Here is an 18,798-nt window from a genome sequence, read left to right on the forward strand (position 1 = left end):
CTACACTGGATCTTTAGATCCTGCATTGTTATATTTGTTCAATTTTTCTGTCACACAGAACAACTAACATAATAATATTCAAATGCAAATCTGTTGTATAACCCACATCCTTGGCAAGAATGATCCTAGGATATTTCACCATTTCTAAGAGATTAGCATAGTTCACTTGGACTGAGCCATGACTAAAGATTTTCTTACTGATTAGCTTTACATAACAAAACCCTCAACCCAAAGCTTTAGAAAGTTTAATTAACAGTAAGAACCTAGGCTTAGAACAGAATCCTAGGTTCAAATCCCACCTGCAACACTAATGAGTTTTTTAAACAGTTGCTTTACCTTTCCACATCTAGAGTTTGTTTTCAGTAAATGAAAATGCCATATTTCATATGGAATAGTAACAACAATATCATTAGGAGCTATGCTAAATGGAGGGGAATGAAAAAACATTGTTTCTCATCAATTAAAGAAAAGCTGGTGATCATGCAGAAAAACAACTGGTAGGTCTAGGAAAAGATTTTTTTTCAGAATCAGATCAAAGGAAAAACAATAAAACTTGGATGTACTATTTCAAAAATCAACATATAATATTTTGAACTATTTATCTGGAGTCAAAGAAGGTCTATTTTGACTATGGCAGATTGTATTTTCCAGTAGTGGCTGCAATATTTCCCATCCCACCTGCTTTTAAAAAAACTTTGCCACATTTCTTTCAAGAGATGAGTTTATGTTACTCCTCTTAAACTGGATGAACCCTTGTGACTACTATATAATGAATATAGTTTAGCAGATGGGATACCATGAAACTTCTGGGTCACAATATGCAGTATAGCTTTTGCCTAGTTCTGTCCTTCAGGATTCTTGCCCCTGGTATCCAAGTATCATGTCGCGAGGAAGGCTAGGGCACATGGAGTGACTCATGCAGAGAGAAATTGAGGGTTCCCAGCCATCAGGCCCAGCTGAGCGCTCAACCGAAAGCCGGCTCTAACAACGTGAGTAATCCACCTTGGAAATGAATCCTCTACCCCTCTGCCAAGCCCCTCCACCTGATGCTGCGTGGAGCGGACACAAGCCTTCCCTCCCCAGTCCTGAACTAGCTGCAGGTTTCTGAGCTAAATGAGCGCTGAAGAATGTTATTTTTAAAAGTGTTAAGATTTCTGCTTGGAATTTACATGGTGGATATATTTGCTTAAGTTTGGGGAAAAAAAAAATGTATGTTGAAAAATGTTTACCACCATGCTATTTCTAATTGCGAGAAAAGAGAGGAAGCTGCGTAATTATTAACAGGTAAAATAAATGATGGTACTTCTATATATGCAATGCTGTGCAGGCACTAAAAAGAATACTAAGATCTACATGTACCAACCTAATTACAGGTGAAAACTGAAAAATACAAAACTGGATAGGATGATCCTATTTGTGGTAAAACATATGAGAGATACTTCATTTATTTAGTATAGGGAAAAACATTCTGAAAGGAGGTCCAAGGCACCTTAGGGGTATGTGACTGTGGGATTGAATTAGGAAACAGGAACTTTAATTTTCTTTACTACACTCTTTGTACTTAAATTTTTTTACTTTGAGTTGGGGTTTTATAATAAAAGTACTTACAGATGCATAAAAATAGTACAGGTTTGCTATAAAGTATAAGAATTACTTTTAGACTTTCCTTTATAAAATATTTCTTACCCGAGGAGCATTTGTAGGTATTAGAAATGCATTTGTGTTCCCTGAGAGGTCATATCAGTGCACGACAGCTGTCACACATGGAGCCACCAAATCCAATGTACTTAAGGACAGGCAGCTACAGCTTTCCTCTGGAAGAGTAAAACTTTAAGAAAAAGGAACCAATGTGACCAAGTTCAATTTCACTGTATGAATCTGAAGAACACACACAGGAATAAAACCTTTGCCTTTCCCTTTCCCGCGATAGTGCTGTGTTCCCCTAGCCAATAGGATTATTTGCCTTATTTTTCAACTTGCCACAGAAATAAAATACATGAGCATAGAAACTGGGAGAACTACACATGTTAATAGAAGGAACAATGTTAGTTTTGACCCCGTCATCATTTAATTTGTCTGAAATTACAGGACTCTCAGACCAGTTCACTGGTGTATTGCTCAAGCTAAGGGTAAAATTACTCTGATTTTCTAAACACGTGTCAGCTAGAAGTTAGTTAGGCGGCCAGGGGTACACAGGTAGGTGGTGGGAAAAGGCAGCAGTAGAGAATGAAATTCACCCCATGTGATCTGTGACTCAGATTGAAATACCATAAATAGTTAGGAATTTAATATTACCAAACCAAACATCTCAGTCTAGATTTGATGTTTTCAGGTTATTATACAGAGTTTCATGTTAGGAGAGTTTTTATTTGAAAATCACTCAGAAGAAATTTCCATTAAAAACAAAAACAAAACCCACCAGAAAGCATATTGAAAACAATCCCAAACATATATCAGTAAAATATACAGAAAGAAAGACACAGTCCTCATTGAGCCTATATTAAATCTTGAGATTAAACTCATGGTGCATCTAACCCTCCTGCTCTGTCCTCTGGACTCCCAGATCATGCCTCATTTGGCCAAGAAGGCTGTGCTGAAGGCCACTGTGCCACATGTGTGTCCAACGTTAAGGACTGTCAGGTGAAGGATGCAGTTCTTGCCCTCTGAGAGTGTTGACCCTTGTCATCAGCATGGTTCGTATCACACCATGTTATGGCTCATTGTAAATATGTCTCAAGGGAAGGACCCAGGTCCTTATTCATATTTGTTTATTGTGTCTAGCAGCAAAATGTTGAAGTGGTATTTTCTTTCCAAAACATCTTTAGGGGGAATAAAGAAAAAAACGAGATTAGATGAAAAAGAATTAAAATTGTTGGTGCTAAATGATTTGGGAAGGTGCTAAAATGTTCTGATTGCCTGTCACGTGACAAACACCATTCCAGTCTGGTCATTCGCAGGCTTGTCAGTCTTCCCTGGCTCTCCGTTACCCTTGGAATAATGTCCAAAAACGGACTTTAAAAAGCTCTGAGACCCGGTGCATTTCGTGTCTCCAGCCTCATTTCTTGTGACTCTTTCTCCTGTTCTCTTCTCTCTAGGCATGCTGGATTTCATGTCCAACAGAATGGACCCCAGAAAGAAACTGTCTAGAGGCCAGAGAGGAGAGCCAAACGTGATTGAAATTAGGTTGTGAATATCTATGCATGCCTTGTCAGGTGAACTTGATTTTTGAGGCTCGTGGTTCTCATCCTCTTACTTTTTTGTGTGACAACATAATGATTCAGATGCATTAGTAAACACGATTTAAAAGTGAGTCACCATGGTTGTTTTTCTCAACCTAAAGGTTGGGCATGAGTAATACACTCTAGGGCTGTATACTCTTTCTTGTTGGGGAGTGGGGCCTGCCTAACTGTAACTCATAGTTCTAGGTAATGGGGAGCCACTGATGTCTTGTTCCTAAGTGCAAGGGGGATTTTCTGCTCTGAGATTTAATTTTAAGGTGCCCCTGTAACGGCTGAGTTATACTCACAGACCCCCTCCTTCATTCCCCACAGTGTGCACATAACACTGCTGGTTTAGATTTTCTTGTTTCCAGCAGCTCCCTTTTTCCAGAAGCAACATTTCTTTTTGCTGGCCAATCCTTGGGGTCCAGGTCACCCCTGGGTGCTCACACACCATTCTCATTGCCATGGCTTTTTCTTGCTTTCTGGCCTTGACTGGAACAGTCCCAGTCTATCAAATGTGTTTGCACTGATGTCCAAAGTCAACCAAGAGAATGACCATGATCCAATTTTCTTTCCTCCCAGAAGTTTCCTCCTGGCATACTGCCACTGATATGGTCTTCAATGACCAAATGAACCTGAACTTGACTGTGTTGATGGGGGAGGGCGATATCTCTGAGGCATCTGACCTGTAGCTATATGTCCTGTCATGTGCACATACATGCTTATCTCAGCTGCTGGGCTGTACACAAGTTGTAGAAGCAACACGATTCACCTTGTTTATGGTGAAAATAAATATCTATTAAATTAGTGAATTAATAATGGGTAAATCAGCAAGATAACCCTGTATAGCATCCCTCTGGATGAAATTGTTTAGGGATATGGACAATGTTCCCTGGTGGATGATGCTTCCTTTTCTCTTCTGAGTCCTAGATCCCAGGAAGGCACCAGTGCCAGCTGGTATCTGGCATTTTAACCTCAAATGAATGAGACCTGAGACCTGAGGAGACCTGAGACCTGAGCAAGAGTTTGGAACAGTGAGAACTTTTCTCTTCAACTGAGCAGGAGGACCCTGGCTGGTTCGACTCAGAGGTTAGAGTGTCGGCCCACGGTCCAAAGAGACCTGGGTTCGGTTCCCACTAAGGGCATGTACCTCAGTTGCAGTTTGTCCCCGGCTCCGGTTGGGGTCGTGTGGGTGGCAGCACCTCCGTGTGTCTCTCTCACATTGATGTTTCTCTCTCTCTCTCTTCCTCCCTCTCTCCCTCTTCCTCCCTCTCTCCCTATCTAAAGATGAATGCAAAAATGTCCTCGGGCGAGGATTAAAATAAATAAATAAATAAATAAATAAATAAAATAAATAAATAAATAAATAAACTGAGTAGGAATTAGGTTCTCCTGAGAGACCAGGGCAGAGTAGGGGTGAGGGTGGGAAGAGGGGGAGGAGGAAGGAGGAGGAGGAGGGGGCATGTAGGAAGTGAGCAGGCAAGCGAGGACCCTTCCATCTCTTCCCCTGGAGTCCTTCCTTATCGGAAATCCCACCCGGGACACTCAGCTCCGTTCCTGCAGGGCTCTTGGCAGTACCTGCCTCCCCCAGCCCCACAGGAGTAGTTAGTTTATAAGAAGGACGCGGAGTGTTAAGTATTTGTCTTAATTCAGCCACTACTCTGACAACTGCTCATTTGGAAAGCTCATTTGTCTCCTGCATCTCGTTAGAGGCAGCCCTTGCGCACCTCCATTTGGCTAAGGAGTCTGGGATCTGGAAGAAAGGGAGGCTATTTATAATACATCATTCTATTAGAACCAGAAGAAAGGCGGCTTCTGCCATCGTCTGACAGGCCAATCTCAGGGCATCTGGGGGATCCTGAGATCTCCAGAATTGTTTAATTTAGGGGGTGTGGCCCAACTGGACCTTCAGCAGTAGCCCTGGGACAGGATTGAGGTACCTGGGGGCAGGTGACTGAGAATAAAGAGGAAGGAGCAGGGCAAGGAAGATCTGGGTGGCTCTCATGCCTGCACCTCAGAGACTTCTAATCCATTGGTTCTCAACCTTGAATGCTCACTGGAATCCCCTGGGACCTTTACAAAATGCTGATACCTGGGTTTCACCACCTCCTCCAGATTCTGATTAAATTGGTCTGCTTGTGGCCTGGGCACCAGGATTATAGTCTTGACAATAATGGCATCTTCTGTTTTCTGCATTTTCTCCCCTCCAGCAATTGCAGCATCCCTTTTTATGGGGCAGGTATTAGGACTGAAAACTTTGTAATTTCAGACAGAAAAGTGGTAGCAAGCCAGCATCCTCAGGACAGAGGAGAGTCCAGCTGAAATTCAGCTGAGACAAGCCCTAAGCGTCTGCTCACCTAAGTACAGGCTGGTCTCAGAAGAATGTGCTTCTGTGGCTTGTCTTTGCCACTAAGAGTCTATGTGATCCTGTGCATGTCACTCATGCTCTCTGGACCTCTGTCGTGTCTTCTCACCTGTTAAGTGGGACATTGGAACTAGACCAACTAAAGAGTTCTTGTGGCTGTAATACTTTGAGAGCACCTCTCTCAGCTTCCTGCCCAGTCTGTGGCCTGCTTCCGGCTCCCCTGAATCATCAGACACTACTTTTTTGGGGGTAAAGTTCTTTTCTGGCATCTACATTCTCTTTGGTATTGTCCCTTCTCTTTTTCATTGCTCCTTCTTATGCATTTATTGAGGGAATTCATGCTGCTCCAGGACACCCCTGTCACTTAGAAAAAAGTCAACAGATAAATGTATTCATTAATTGTGGAGCCTTTGTTTTGTATTAAGCACTGAGATACAATCATGATTAAGACCTCTCTCCGCTGCTCAGTTAGCTTAGAGTTTATACACAGATGGAGAAGGAGATATTTGCAATATAGTATAGAAGTTCACAGTGATAGAAAAGAAGGATGCTAAATGGGAACCAGAATCCTTAGGAGTTACATATTTTATCTCTTCAAAGGAAATTTGCATTTAAAAGGTCCTCAAGGAATTTGCTTTAGTTAATCCGAGGTCCTCTATAGCACAGCGTTCCCTCTTTCTGGCTCCTTCCCCATAAAAATGCTCAAGTTTCTCCTATGTGTCTCAATCACATTTTCACTCCACACTCCCCTCTCATCATCTTTTCTTAAAAGATCCGACTGGGGGGCCGGGGATCTAACCCGCAACCGAGGTAGGTGCCCTTGACTGGGAATCTAACCTGAGACTCTTTGATCTGTGGGCTGACACTTCAACCACTGAGCCAAACGGGCCAGCGCAATTTTTTCTTCCTTTCTAGTCATGATTTCTTGTGTGTTGTTGCTAATTCCATACTGACCAGTCACTGCTTATCCTACTGCTATTCATGTTAATTGCGATAATTAAAACCACAAGAAAAGATGAGGTTACACAGAAAGATGTAGGGCTCATGCAATTCAAGTGGAAGAGACAGAAATTGCAAAGGAAAAGGATGTACTCAGCATCCAGAGCAGAGAGCAAGCCAGTGTGTCTAAAACATGGTGAACACAGTGGGGAATGGCAGGGGTTAAACCTGGAAATGTAGGCTGGATCCTCACCCCATGGGGTCTGTTTTGAAGAAATGAAGGAGAAAACACTTTATTCCACCCCCTTTCTGTAGTCAAGTCTACATACTGGCATATTTTACATAGTTATAATCAAAGCATCTATATAATTGGATATTTTGTTTTACTAAATGGTGTTTTTAACAACTCTTTACACGGTCTCACACTCCTTATAATTATTATTGTGAGAGCTGCAGAATGTTCCATCCAGTTAAAGTACTGCAATTTACTCCACTGTTTTCACAGTCCCTATTGTTGGACATTTCATTTGTTTTCCATTTTTGCTCTTTTAGAGAATGCTACAATAAAGATCCTCATGCACAGGGATTTGCCCTTCTTTTGAATTATCTCCTCAGGCTAAATTATAATGAATGAAATGTACTGGGTCAAAGGGTGTGAACATTTTTATGGTTCTCAATACATGTTGGCATGTTCCTATTTGTTTGCTTGTTTATTTGTTTACTTGTGTTACTTATGTTTGGCATGTCCCTCTTTTATATACACTGTCAGAATGTCAGAAAGGTGTACGTCAACTTCATTGTAAACAATGCAACTGATATTATTACTACATCTTCTTTGTCAAGTTAATAGATATAAAAACATGTCTCACTTGTTTAATTTGAATTTTGTTGCAGCCTGGAACATTTTCCTGTTTGTTTACCATCTACATTTTGTTCTATTTATGTCATGTCAATGTAAGAACGTCCAAACCTGTAGAGAATTTTTATGAGTTTATTTGAGCCAAGCTGACGACAACTGCCGGGAAGCAAAATTTCAGATGCTCCCAAGAATGACAGTTTTGCAATTTCTTTTATGCATTTGAAATTAAGGAGAAAATGTAAAAAAGATTATATGAAGTTGAGAGAAAACAAGGCAGAGTTTGGATTACAGGATAATTAACAGGATTATGTGTTCTCTTGAGGGTTTATTTCAAAGGTGCGTTAACCTAGGTGCACAACAATGTTCAGGGCTTGCTTAAGGCAAAGATAAACCTTTATGAAAAATGTTATATGCCTGGGGCATGACTACCCACCATGACCTGCCCAGTTAGGAATTTATGATCAAATCACCCTGTGAGGTTACTTTCCATAGAACACCCCCCCCAGTCATTTGCCATTAAGGGGGGATAGTTATGATATTTATGTATGTTAGAGTAAACTTTCAATATATTATACATAATAATTCATTTCTCTCACAGATGAGACAACTACTGCTGTTTTCATTTTCCCTGTGGTTTGTTGGTTCTTGTACTGGTCAGATATTGAGCTTTTCCTTTATGACTTCTTTCAAAGATCAGACACTAGCATCTAAATCAAAAGTCTCAATCTTATTTTGTGCCATTTATGATCATTAGGTTATTTAATAAATGAGTAATTTTTATTTATTTGGAAATTTGCAAAGATTTAAGAATATGTGTATTTAGAGATAATCTAAGCCATCTTTGAAAGCAATTTAAGTAAGATCATTGATTGGGAAGAAAACCTCCTATTAACATCAGAAACAGAATCCAGATTGGTGCAGAACAACCTCTTCCATTGAAAGTGGCATAGCTAGAGACATTGTTCATTTAGGACCCCAGACATGCGATCGCAGATGACGGAGAACCACATGGAGGATAGGCTCAGTTAAAAATCCAGAAGTAGAAATAGCTCAGCTCCTCATGCTTGGTCTTGTTGGTCTGATAGCTGGGCAAGGCCAAGGGTTTGTTTTCATGTGGGAGACTTTCGAACACTCCAATGTGTATGAAGTCCTCATCTTCAACTTGAACCTTGATGAAATAGTGGTCCTGGTGACCAGCTGGCTCTTGAACACCACAGTCTTAGAGGTGCTGTACTTTTTTGTTTTCCTTCTCCTCCAGCTGGGGATTCCCCTCGTCGGTGATGGCCTGGACCTCGGTCGTGGCGGGCAGGTGGAGGGGCTCCCACCGCACATCATGGGAGCGCTCAGGGCGGAGCAGCGGGCACAGAGGAGCGTACTGCGAGTGTGGTTAGCTCGAAGCTAGTAATTTTTAAATATAAAGTTTGGATATAATTTGATGTTTTCCCAAACTGTTAATCCAATAGCGGCTTAGAGTCTGTGAGAGACTCAGGAGCAATCTTGTTAAAAGGGAGGGCAGCCTTCTTGTCTTGAAGCTGTATTTCTACGACAATCACGTGGTTTTTACTAACACTGCATGTTGTGAGGAAGCTTTGTGATGGTGGTGACCATGAGGGATATTATGAATAGAGAAAGGTTAAAGCCCCCCAAGCCAGGACCCCATTATTATTTTTGTGGGCTTTAGGAACTTTTGCCTTCAAGGGCTCCCTCCTCAATAAAAAATGTTAGAAGTTCTATTTTACCACTGTTTGGTTGCATAGCTGAATATAATCTAGGCTGGATTCATTGTTATATGATCACTTTATTAATATATTAATTTTAATTTTAAAACATCATAATTAAAACATTTTTCTGGGCCACTAATCTGTGCATATTATGTCTAATGAGTGAGTCAACCCTGCCAAACCCAACCCTTAGCATTAGCTATCTATTTATCTATCTATCTATCTATCTATCTATCTATCTATCTATCATCTATCTATCTATCTATCTATCTATCTCTGAATAATTAGATCTACTTTTTGCCTTTTCTTTTAATTTATTCAGTATCATATTACTTATGAGTGAATTTAAGAACTTTGTTTTTTTATGTAGGTAACCTTGAGTTCAACAAATAGTGATAAAAACAGGGAATACTGATCAGAGGGTGGAAGCTGACCAGTATGGACCATTTTATTATTTGTTTTTTGTTTTTTCCTTTATTGATTTTAGAGAGAGAGGAAGGAGAAAGAGATAGAAACATCAATGAGAGAGAACATCGACTGGCCGCCTCCTGCATGCCCCCCACTGGGGATTGGGCCCACAACCTGGGCATGTGCCCTGACTAGGAATCGAACTGGCGATCTCTTGGTGCATGGGTCGATGCTCAGCCACTGCGCCACACTGGCTGGGCAGTATGGACTATTTTGGATTATCACTCATGATCAGCTCATTCCCCTGCTTTTTTTCTTATAAGAGAAATATTTTGTGTATCCTTATAATTTTCTAAGTTTATAATTTTCTAATATAAGAGACAGCCATTTTAGGATAGATTTGCAAAATTCAGAGGCCTTCCTCCCTAAATCCAAGTCTTTAATGATGAAAATTAGCAAGAACTATAATTCAAGCTAATAACTTACAGGTGTTGTCTGCTATGAATAGACATAATTCTAATATAAGGGCCATTAGAGTAAATTGAATAACTTTAATGTAGAGAGAATTTGGATGTATATCATGTTTATAAATCACATACAGAGGGTATACTTGGCAAGCTATTTCCCTTTATGAATCATGAAAAGGACCTAGGCTGGAAAGGTTTCTGTGCCTCCAAGAAAAAGATGAAAGAGGTATGATCTGAAACCTCAAACTTTCAAAATGTTAATGACAACGTTTTACTTCAATTTTAATGTTATGAGGCACACTGGAGCACCTTATTAGAAAATCTTCCAGTGGGTCTCTGCCTGCCCACGCTTCACACCCAGAAGTGTAGAGTTACTTGTATACTCAAAGTAACCTCTTCACTCCAAATAAATCAAATCAGATAACAACCTATATACTTACTGGGGGGTAACACTTTAGTTTCCAACACTGATGGACATTGATTAGTATGTGTGTGTGTATATATATGTGTATATACATATACACACATACCAGGGTGGGCAAAAGTAGGTTTACAGTTGTGAGTACATGAAACACAAGAGTTTATTGTATTACTATTTATTAATGATTGCATTATTTTTCATGCAAACAATGGAAAATAATACTACGCACACACATATAAACGTGTATATAGATATATATGTATATATATACACAAACAATATATATCAACAAAAAAAAATCACTCAATATTTGAAAGACCTCAGCTGATTCCAGCCTTCTAGTGTACACTCACTGCAAATCCCTTCCACTTGACAATGATCTGTGAATACGACAAATGGTACTCCCATGATTAGGTTATTGTAGATGGCAAAAGTAAAGGGATTTTACATATGCAATTAAAATCCCAAATTCAGGTCTCCAAGATGGCTCGTGGGGAAGGAGGCGTCTTGGCCCTGGGCATCAGTGGCAGCAGCACCGAGAGAGTAATGAAGTATTTGTAATGAAGAGTGTCGGATTCTGAGCTGTAGCCTGAATTCTTAATTTTTTTTTTTCTTTGTTGATTTTGGAGAGAGAAACGGAGAGGGAGAGAGAGTGACAGAAACATCGATGAGACAGAACATTGCTAGACCGCCTCCTGCACGCCCCTGGCTGGGGGTCAAGCCCACAGCTTGGGCATGTGCCCTGACCGGGAATCTAACCAGAGACCTCTTGGTGCATGGGTCCACACTCAACTACTGAGCCATACTGGTGGGCTATAGCCTGAATTCTTGTGCAAAATTCAGCACACTGGCAGTGAGCACATGAAACAGATTGCCACTTGGCCTGTCCACATCTTTGAGACACAATTGCCCATGTAGGAAGGAACAGTGCAAGCTGAGCTTGTTGGCCAGACTGTTACATGGTGCATGAGATCTACAGTGGGGAGAATGCCTGGGACCAGTTTGAGTAGGAGCTGGAGCAGGCCCTGGAGGCCCAGTACAAGTATATTGTAATTGAACCCACCTGCATTGGTGATGAGATTGCTCGCTGGATCTCCCTGGGCAACTATCTGCACAAGACCACTGTGCTGGTGGGCACTGATTGACTCTTCACCCCATTGGCACTGCCCTTAGATCGCTCCCACTACATCTCCCTGCCTGCTGAGCCTGGCTTGCTGTACCCCTTGGGATCTCCTGGCAGTTTGACCCTTGCTGCAAATACCAAATAGAGTTCAATGCCTGTAAACTGCCCACCTGCCCCTGCACACACTCATTCCTCCACCCCAGTGGTGCTGGTCCGAAAGGACAACTTGCACAGAAAGAGAATCCACAACATGACGGCACTCGCTGCCCTGATGTACTGTGTAAAGAAGGTTTATGAGCTCTAGGCCATGTGACCTCAGTCCAGCAGGGAGAGGAGTAGACAGCACAGCCCACAGGAGACAACAGAGTGTTCAGATCACACAGGAACACTTTTTTGCTCCATGAGGTAATGGAGAGCAGGAAGGTGTTTGGTTTAATAGCTGTTATTTAAAAAAAATAAGCACAGATCACAAATGTACCAAGGGTCTTTTCAACTCATCAAATTAAGATGTGGATTTCTGTAAGCCAAGGGGAGTCTGAGGCTGTGGACCTCTGACTGGGCAGTGCAATGTTGATGGAAGCTGAGGGATGTGAATGTGCGTGGGGTGGGGATCTCCAAGTCTGTTGTTTAACTGTACCATCCAGAGCCAACCAGAAGCTGTTGACCATTAAAATTATGAGAATTAAAAATAATCCTAAATTCATTCATTTTGAGTTAATTATACAGATTCTGACTAATAGAAAGAATGCCAATGTAACTGAAACTCAAAGTGGGAGGAAAACCATAGTGAGAAATGAGGCGGAAACAAGTCAGGTGCCACATCCATGGGCTCTGTGGACTATATTAAGAGTTTTGTACAGAACCTGGCAGATTTTGGCTATCTTTATGAAGGCAAGAAACCATTCATACAAGTTTCCTAGATCTACAGATGAGCCAAGCTCTCCAGGAAGTCTTTAGAGTACCCTACTTTATGGAAACAATTAATCTTACCATCATCCTGGCAAGCCAGAGTAGGCAACATGAGGCTTGGGTTTATAGTGCTTGGCTCAGGTCCCTCCCAGAGACAAGGGCAAGACATTTGTTAGCTACAGGAATAGCCACAAAAGTTTTGCCAAGAGCAGAAATATCTGCGGATCCATAATTGAAGAGCCTAACCCCCTACCCCAGATACTTTCTTGAGTATTGAATGAATAATTGTCTAGAATATATCCAGCTAATGAGATGGCTCATAGAAAACCAAGTCCAGCTAGGGACTTTATAGTAAAGAAAATATGATTTGTTTTAAATCCCCAACAATTAATAATCAATCCTTGCTTCAGAAGTGTGTCTCAGTCACAGCTAATTCTCCTGGGAAGTACTGCCCAAAATAAGTACCTTGAGAACCAAGTGAAGCAGGAAGGAAGAGAAATTGAATTCTGTTTATTTTTGGAGGAATGTTCTAAGATTCAGAATAAATCAAAGATAGAATAAGTTACCTAAGGATATCGTGACATAAAAATTTCAAAAATAAGCTAGAAGACCACTTGTGGGATGTTGTAGAGAGATTCAAATATATGTGTTGATCTAGATGGCCTTAACAATTTCTTCCCACCATGGAAGTCTTAGAGGCAGAAATAATGCTATGAAAGAGTAGCTGTAGGATAGAGAGCATTGAGAACACACACAGAGAAAGATGCTCCTGGTAAAAAAACACTCAATAATGAGGAAGAATAGCAGGACTTAATTTTGTTTGGAATGGAAGCAGTTTATACCATTGCACCTAATCTGATCTGGGCTTGAGAACCCAGGTAAAGCGATCTGATAATGAATCCTTCCTGGGTACTGTGGCTTCCGAGTTAAACTTAGGCTGCACCTCTAGCCAACTGTACCAAATATGCTTTCCAGATTTTGGGGTTGAACTGGAGTTAACATGGTTTGGATGGATTTAGTCATCTATTGCTTTGCAGCAAATTGCCTGAAAATGTAGCAATTCAGAAGAACAAATGCTTATTATCTCACGCAGATACTGAGAGTAGGCTGTCTGGCGCAAGTTCAGCTGGCTGGTTCTGGCTCAAGGTCTCCTGAGGTTGCAGTCCAGCTCCCAGCCAGGTCTGCAGTCATCTCCAGGGTCAACTGAGGCTAAAGAATCCAGTTTTAAGTTCACTCCTTTTGTTGACAGGCCTCGGTCCTCACTGGTTATTGGCCAAGGACTTCCATTCATTGACATGGACTCCTCCATTGCTTGCTTGAATGACTTCATTTCATGGCATCTGACTTCCACAGAAAAAGTGATTTAAAAGGGAAAGAAATGTGAGCACGTGAGTATAACAGTATCCCAAAGGAAGCAAGACTCCTATCTAGAATACAATAAGGTCTCTTACAACTCAATAATAATAAGATAATATACCCAATTTAAAAATGGGAAAGTAGCCCTGGCCGGTTTGGCTCAGCGGTTAGAGCGTCAGCCTGCGGTCCACAGAGACCCGGGTTCGGTTCCTGCTAAGGGCATGTACCTTGGCTGCAGTTTGTCCCTGGCCCTGGTTGGGTTGTGTGGGTGGCGGCCACTCAATGTGTCCCTTTCACATTGATGTTTCTCTCTCTTCTTCTCTCTCCTTCCTGCTCTATCTGAGTAAAAAATGGAAAAATGTCCTCGGGTGAGGATAAAAATTAAAAAAAAAAAAAAAAAAAAAAAATGGGAAAGTAGCCTTGGCCAGTGTTACTCAGTGGTTTGAGCATTGGCCCGTGAACCGAAGGGTCATGGGTTCGATTCCCAGTCAAGGGCAGGTACCTGAGTTGCAGGTTCAAGGTCCTGGTTGAGGTGTGTGTAAGAGGCAATTAATTGATGTGTCTCTCTCACATCTCTCTCTCTCTTCTCTCGTTCCAATCTCTCTAAAAATCAGTGAAAAAAATATCCTTGGTGAAAATTAACAACAACAAAAAAGGGCAAAATAGTGGAACAGAAGCTTCACAAAAGAAGAGAAACAGCCCTGGCTGGTTCAGCTCAGTGGTTAGAGTGTTGGCCCTCAGACCAATGAGTCATGGGTTTGATTCTGGTCAAGGGCACATACCTCGGTTGTGGTTCATCCCTGGCCCTGGTCCACATCATGCGGGAGGCAACCAGTTGACGTGTTTCTCACATCAATGTTTCTCTCTTCCTCCCACTCTATCTGAACAAAAAAATGAAAAAATATCCTTGGGTAAGGATTTAAAAATATATATAATCAGATGGATTGTAAACAGATACTCATTGTTACTAGTCAGGGAAATAAAAATTAAATTAAAACCCACAATGCAAATCTGCCACAGAATCATTAGAATGGCTAAAATTATAAAGGATAAACATACTAAGAATTGTCAAGGATGTGTGGAACAATTTGAATGAGTATACATTTCTGCTGAGAGTGTAAAATTACATAGCTATTTGTAAACTGGCAAAGTCAACTTAGTTATAACAAACACTTATCATACAATTTCTAGCTATTTATTCAAGAGAAATGACTTCAACTATTCACAGAAATACTTATACATGAATGTTCATGAGTGTTATACCTAATAACCCAAACTGGAAACAATACATGTGTCCATCCAACTTGATGTACAATGGGATGCTACTTAACACTTTCTCCCCAATTCTTGAGAATTAATACCCAATTAATTAGAAACTGTATATAAAACAATATAAATAAATCTTCAAAAATTATACTGAGTGAAAGAAGTTAGATACAAGGGAGTACATACCACCTATCCACAGTGGTAGAAATCACAGTGACTGTGTGAGGCAGGGGTTTGGGGAATATTGACTTCAAAGTGGCATGAGAAACATTCTGGGATGATGGAAATATTCTACAGCATTTATTGTGGTGATGGTTACATAGGTTAGATGATATACTTGTAATTTATACCTTATGGAAAATGAGTTTAAAAGGAAGAAAAAACTATTATATGTAAACTAAAATTTTTATTAATACAGGGTTGTTTCACAGAAATGAAGTAATACTTGAAAATGTTATTGTCCTCACTTAGTCTTTGCAAGAGCAAATATCCAGTCAAAATAATATATAAGAATAATATAATTAATCACTTTAATTACATCTATCTATCATCTATCTCAATATAAAAATTTTTACCTCACAGAAAATATTTTCTGTTATGTTTAAAACATTTGTGGGAAAGGATTATATAACAAGCCTCATAGAAAAATCTCAATAAATTTCTCAAGCAAAAAATTATACACAGTACTTTATCAAACCTCAATGCAAAAAACTTGGGATTAATAGCTGAAGTATACTTTTAAAAGCTACTTTAAATATGAAATTTCACTACTAATAACTTTGGAATTGAAGTAGATATAAAAAATTAATGACTGTTTTAAAAATCACAACTTGATTTTAAAAGAACAATTTGATTTATGGTTAAAGATAAACTCAGAAAAAAAGAACCTTACAGTTTCATGATTTACTTTTTAACTCAACAAGTATTTATTGAAGGGTTGCCATGTTCTACAAATTTTTCTATGCTCTAGGAATATAGATTAAAAAACAAACAAAAACCATGTAACTTCCTTTGTAGAGTTACATGCTAGTGGAAGTCAGTAGATGAAAAAACCCCTATAAACATATAATATTTCAGATAGCAAAACATTCTTTGGATAGAGTAAAGCTAAATAAAGTGAAGAGAGAGTGATTAGAGGAAGGATGCTGTTTTGTGTATAGTTGTTAAGGACACCTTCTTTGAGAAGGTGACATTTCAGCAAGTTCTGAAGGAAGGGAGGGAATTAGTCATGCAGACATTGGGTGATTAACATTTTATGCAGAAAAAACAGTAAATGCAAAGACCCTCAGGAGGGTGGGAATGGAGCAAGCAGTGTATTAGTTGGCAGGAGGGGAGATCAGATCATATAGTACCTTTTAGGCACCATGAGGACTTTGACGTTTACTCTGCGTAAGAGGAGGAGCCTGTGGAAGATTTTAAGTCAAAGATAGACACAGTATGACATGCTTTAAAAGGATCGCTCCAGGATTGTCTTTACAGCAAGAATAGTGGAAGCAGGGAGATCAGATGGGAGGTTGTTGTAATAATTTAGGTAAAAATATGATATGGAGACTTGGATCAGGATGGAATCCGTGGAGGTGGGGAGAAGTGGTTAAATGCAAGTAATAATAATAAAAAAAAGCGGCCCTGGCCGGTTTGGCTCAGCGGTTAGAGCGTCGGCCTGTGGTCTGGAGAGACCCGGGTTCGGTTCCCGCTAAGGGCACATACTTCGGTTGCAGTTTGTCCCTGGCCCTGGTTGGTCGTGCGGGTGGCAGCCACTCGATGTGTCCCTTCACATCGATGTTTCTCTCTCTCTCTCTCCCTTCCTCTCTCTCCCTCCCACTCTATCTGTACAAAAAATGGAAAAATATCCTCGGGTGAGGATAAAAAAAAAAAAAATAAAAAATAAAAAATAGAAAAAAGCCTATAAGCAATTTATTTTAATCAATCTAGAAATCTAGATTAATATGTTTTTATTGATATTTAGATAGAGAGGAAGGGAGTGGGTAGATAGAAACATCGATGAGAGAAAAACATTGATTGGCTGCCTCCTGCATGCCCTCACCAGGGATCAAGCCTGCAACCTGGGCATGTGCCCTGACCCGGAACCTAACCAGTGACTTCTTGGTGCATGGGACAACACTCAGTCCACAGAGCCACACCAGCCAGGCACCACCATTTTTTTTTCTTAACATTGTCAGGAAGTTCTACATGCTATAAAAGAACAAAAATATGAAGTGAAATTTACTATTATGTACAACAATACAGTTATCTACCTGGAGAACCTAATGCCAATCAAAATTCAAAGGATTTTAAAAAGTTGACAATTATTCTAACTTTCTTCCAGAAGAAGTAATTTGTGAAAATTGCCAGGAACATTTTGAAAAAGTGAAGTATGAAGTTCCTTTGCATCACTGGTAATTAAACTGCATTACTAGTGCATAAAAACATCAATAGAAGGGAAAAGAAAGGCCAGAAGAATTTCGGTCAGCATTTGATAAGGTAGTGTTTCAAATCGATGTGGGATGCGTTGGTTTATTTAATAAATGGTTTGGGGACAAGCAGACATAATCTTACTATTGATAAAAATCTATCACTCTTTTTTGTGTGTAATCACTGAATGTTTTCTGAAATCCAGCATATTGTCAGTGGGTAATTGCAGAGCCTGTTTTGAACCATACATTTTGCGGGTGATTCCAGAAACCAAATGAATGGCTTGTTGAGAAGAGTACATGAATTCTATGACAAGAATTCTTCATTTTATTAAAAAAAATTTCTTTTCTTTATTAATTTTAGAGAAAGAGGAAAGGAGAGGGAGAGAAAGATAGAAACATGGATGAGAGAGAACATCGAACGGCCACCTCTTGCATGGCCTCCACTGGGGATTTGGCCCACAACCTGGGCATGTGCCCTGACCGGGAATTGAACTGGTGACCTCTTGGTGCATGGTCCATGCTGAACTGCTGAGCCACACCAGGCAAAAATTCTTGATATACATATTTCTCCCTGCAGGTCTGTCAATTTTTGTCTTACATGATTTAAGGCCATGCTTTGTGGTGCATGCGTGTCTATGATAACTATACCTTCCTGCCATTTTGTTGCTTTACCCACAACATGACACCTTTTCCTTTATAATTAGGTTTTTTTTTCCCTCCTTTGATCATGTATTATGAGGTTACCTCAACTTATTTTTCTTCCTATTTGTCTTATATATCTTTTGCTACCCATTTATTTTAATCAATTCTGAATTCATTTGTTCTAAAGTTTTTTCTCATAGAAAAAACACTTGCTGGATTCTTTAAAAAAATGCAACCTTAGTCTTTTCATTGCTGGTTTTCACTAATTTACAATTACTTTAAAGCTATATGAGTATTTACTACTACCATAGTTTCCCAATTTGTGCATTCACTGTACATTTGAAAGGTCTTTTTTCCTATTTTCCATTGAGTAGAACAGGTTCTCTTTGGTATTTAAAATTTATGTATCATTTAAAAATTTTATGGTAGTTCCTTAACATAAAATACTCATGATATTTATTCCTACTAAACACATATATAATGACTATCCATATGTACCAACTACCAAGTTTAGAAAATGATACCCCCCAAAAAAAAGTTGGTAGATACTGCTTATATACCCCTCTTCATGGGATCTCCTTCCTACCCCCTCAAAGTTAATTGCATTTTGAATGTGATGTTTATAATTCCTACACATGATGTGCATATATGTGTGAGTGTGTATTTTTTAGAAATATATTTTAATGG

General features: G+C 39.8%; 1 pseudogene; it reads left to right on the forward strand.

Annotated features, from left to right (window-relative positions):
* Positions 1 to 8,664: 8,664 nt before the first annotated feature.
* LOC118628626 lies at positions 8,665 to 11,837 on the forward strand (annotated as a pseudogene).
* Positions 11,838 to 18,798: the final 6,961 nt, after the last annotated feature.

Source organism: Molossus molossus, unplaced genomic scaffold, assembly GCF_014108415.1.
Source record: "Molossus molossus isolate mMolMol1 unplaced genomic scaffold, mMolMol1.p scaffold_m16_p_13, whole genome shotgun sequence".
In the NCBI taxonomy this organism is placed as follows: Eukaryota; Metazoa; Chordata; class Mammalia; order Chiroptera; family Molossidae; genus Molossus; species Molossus molossus.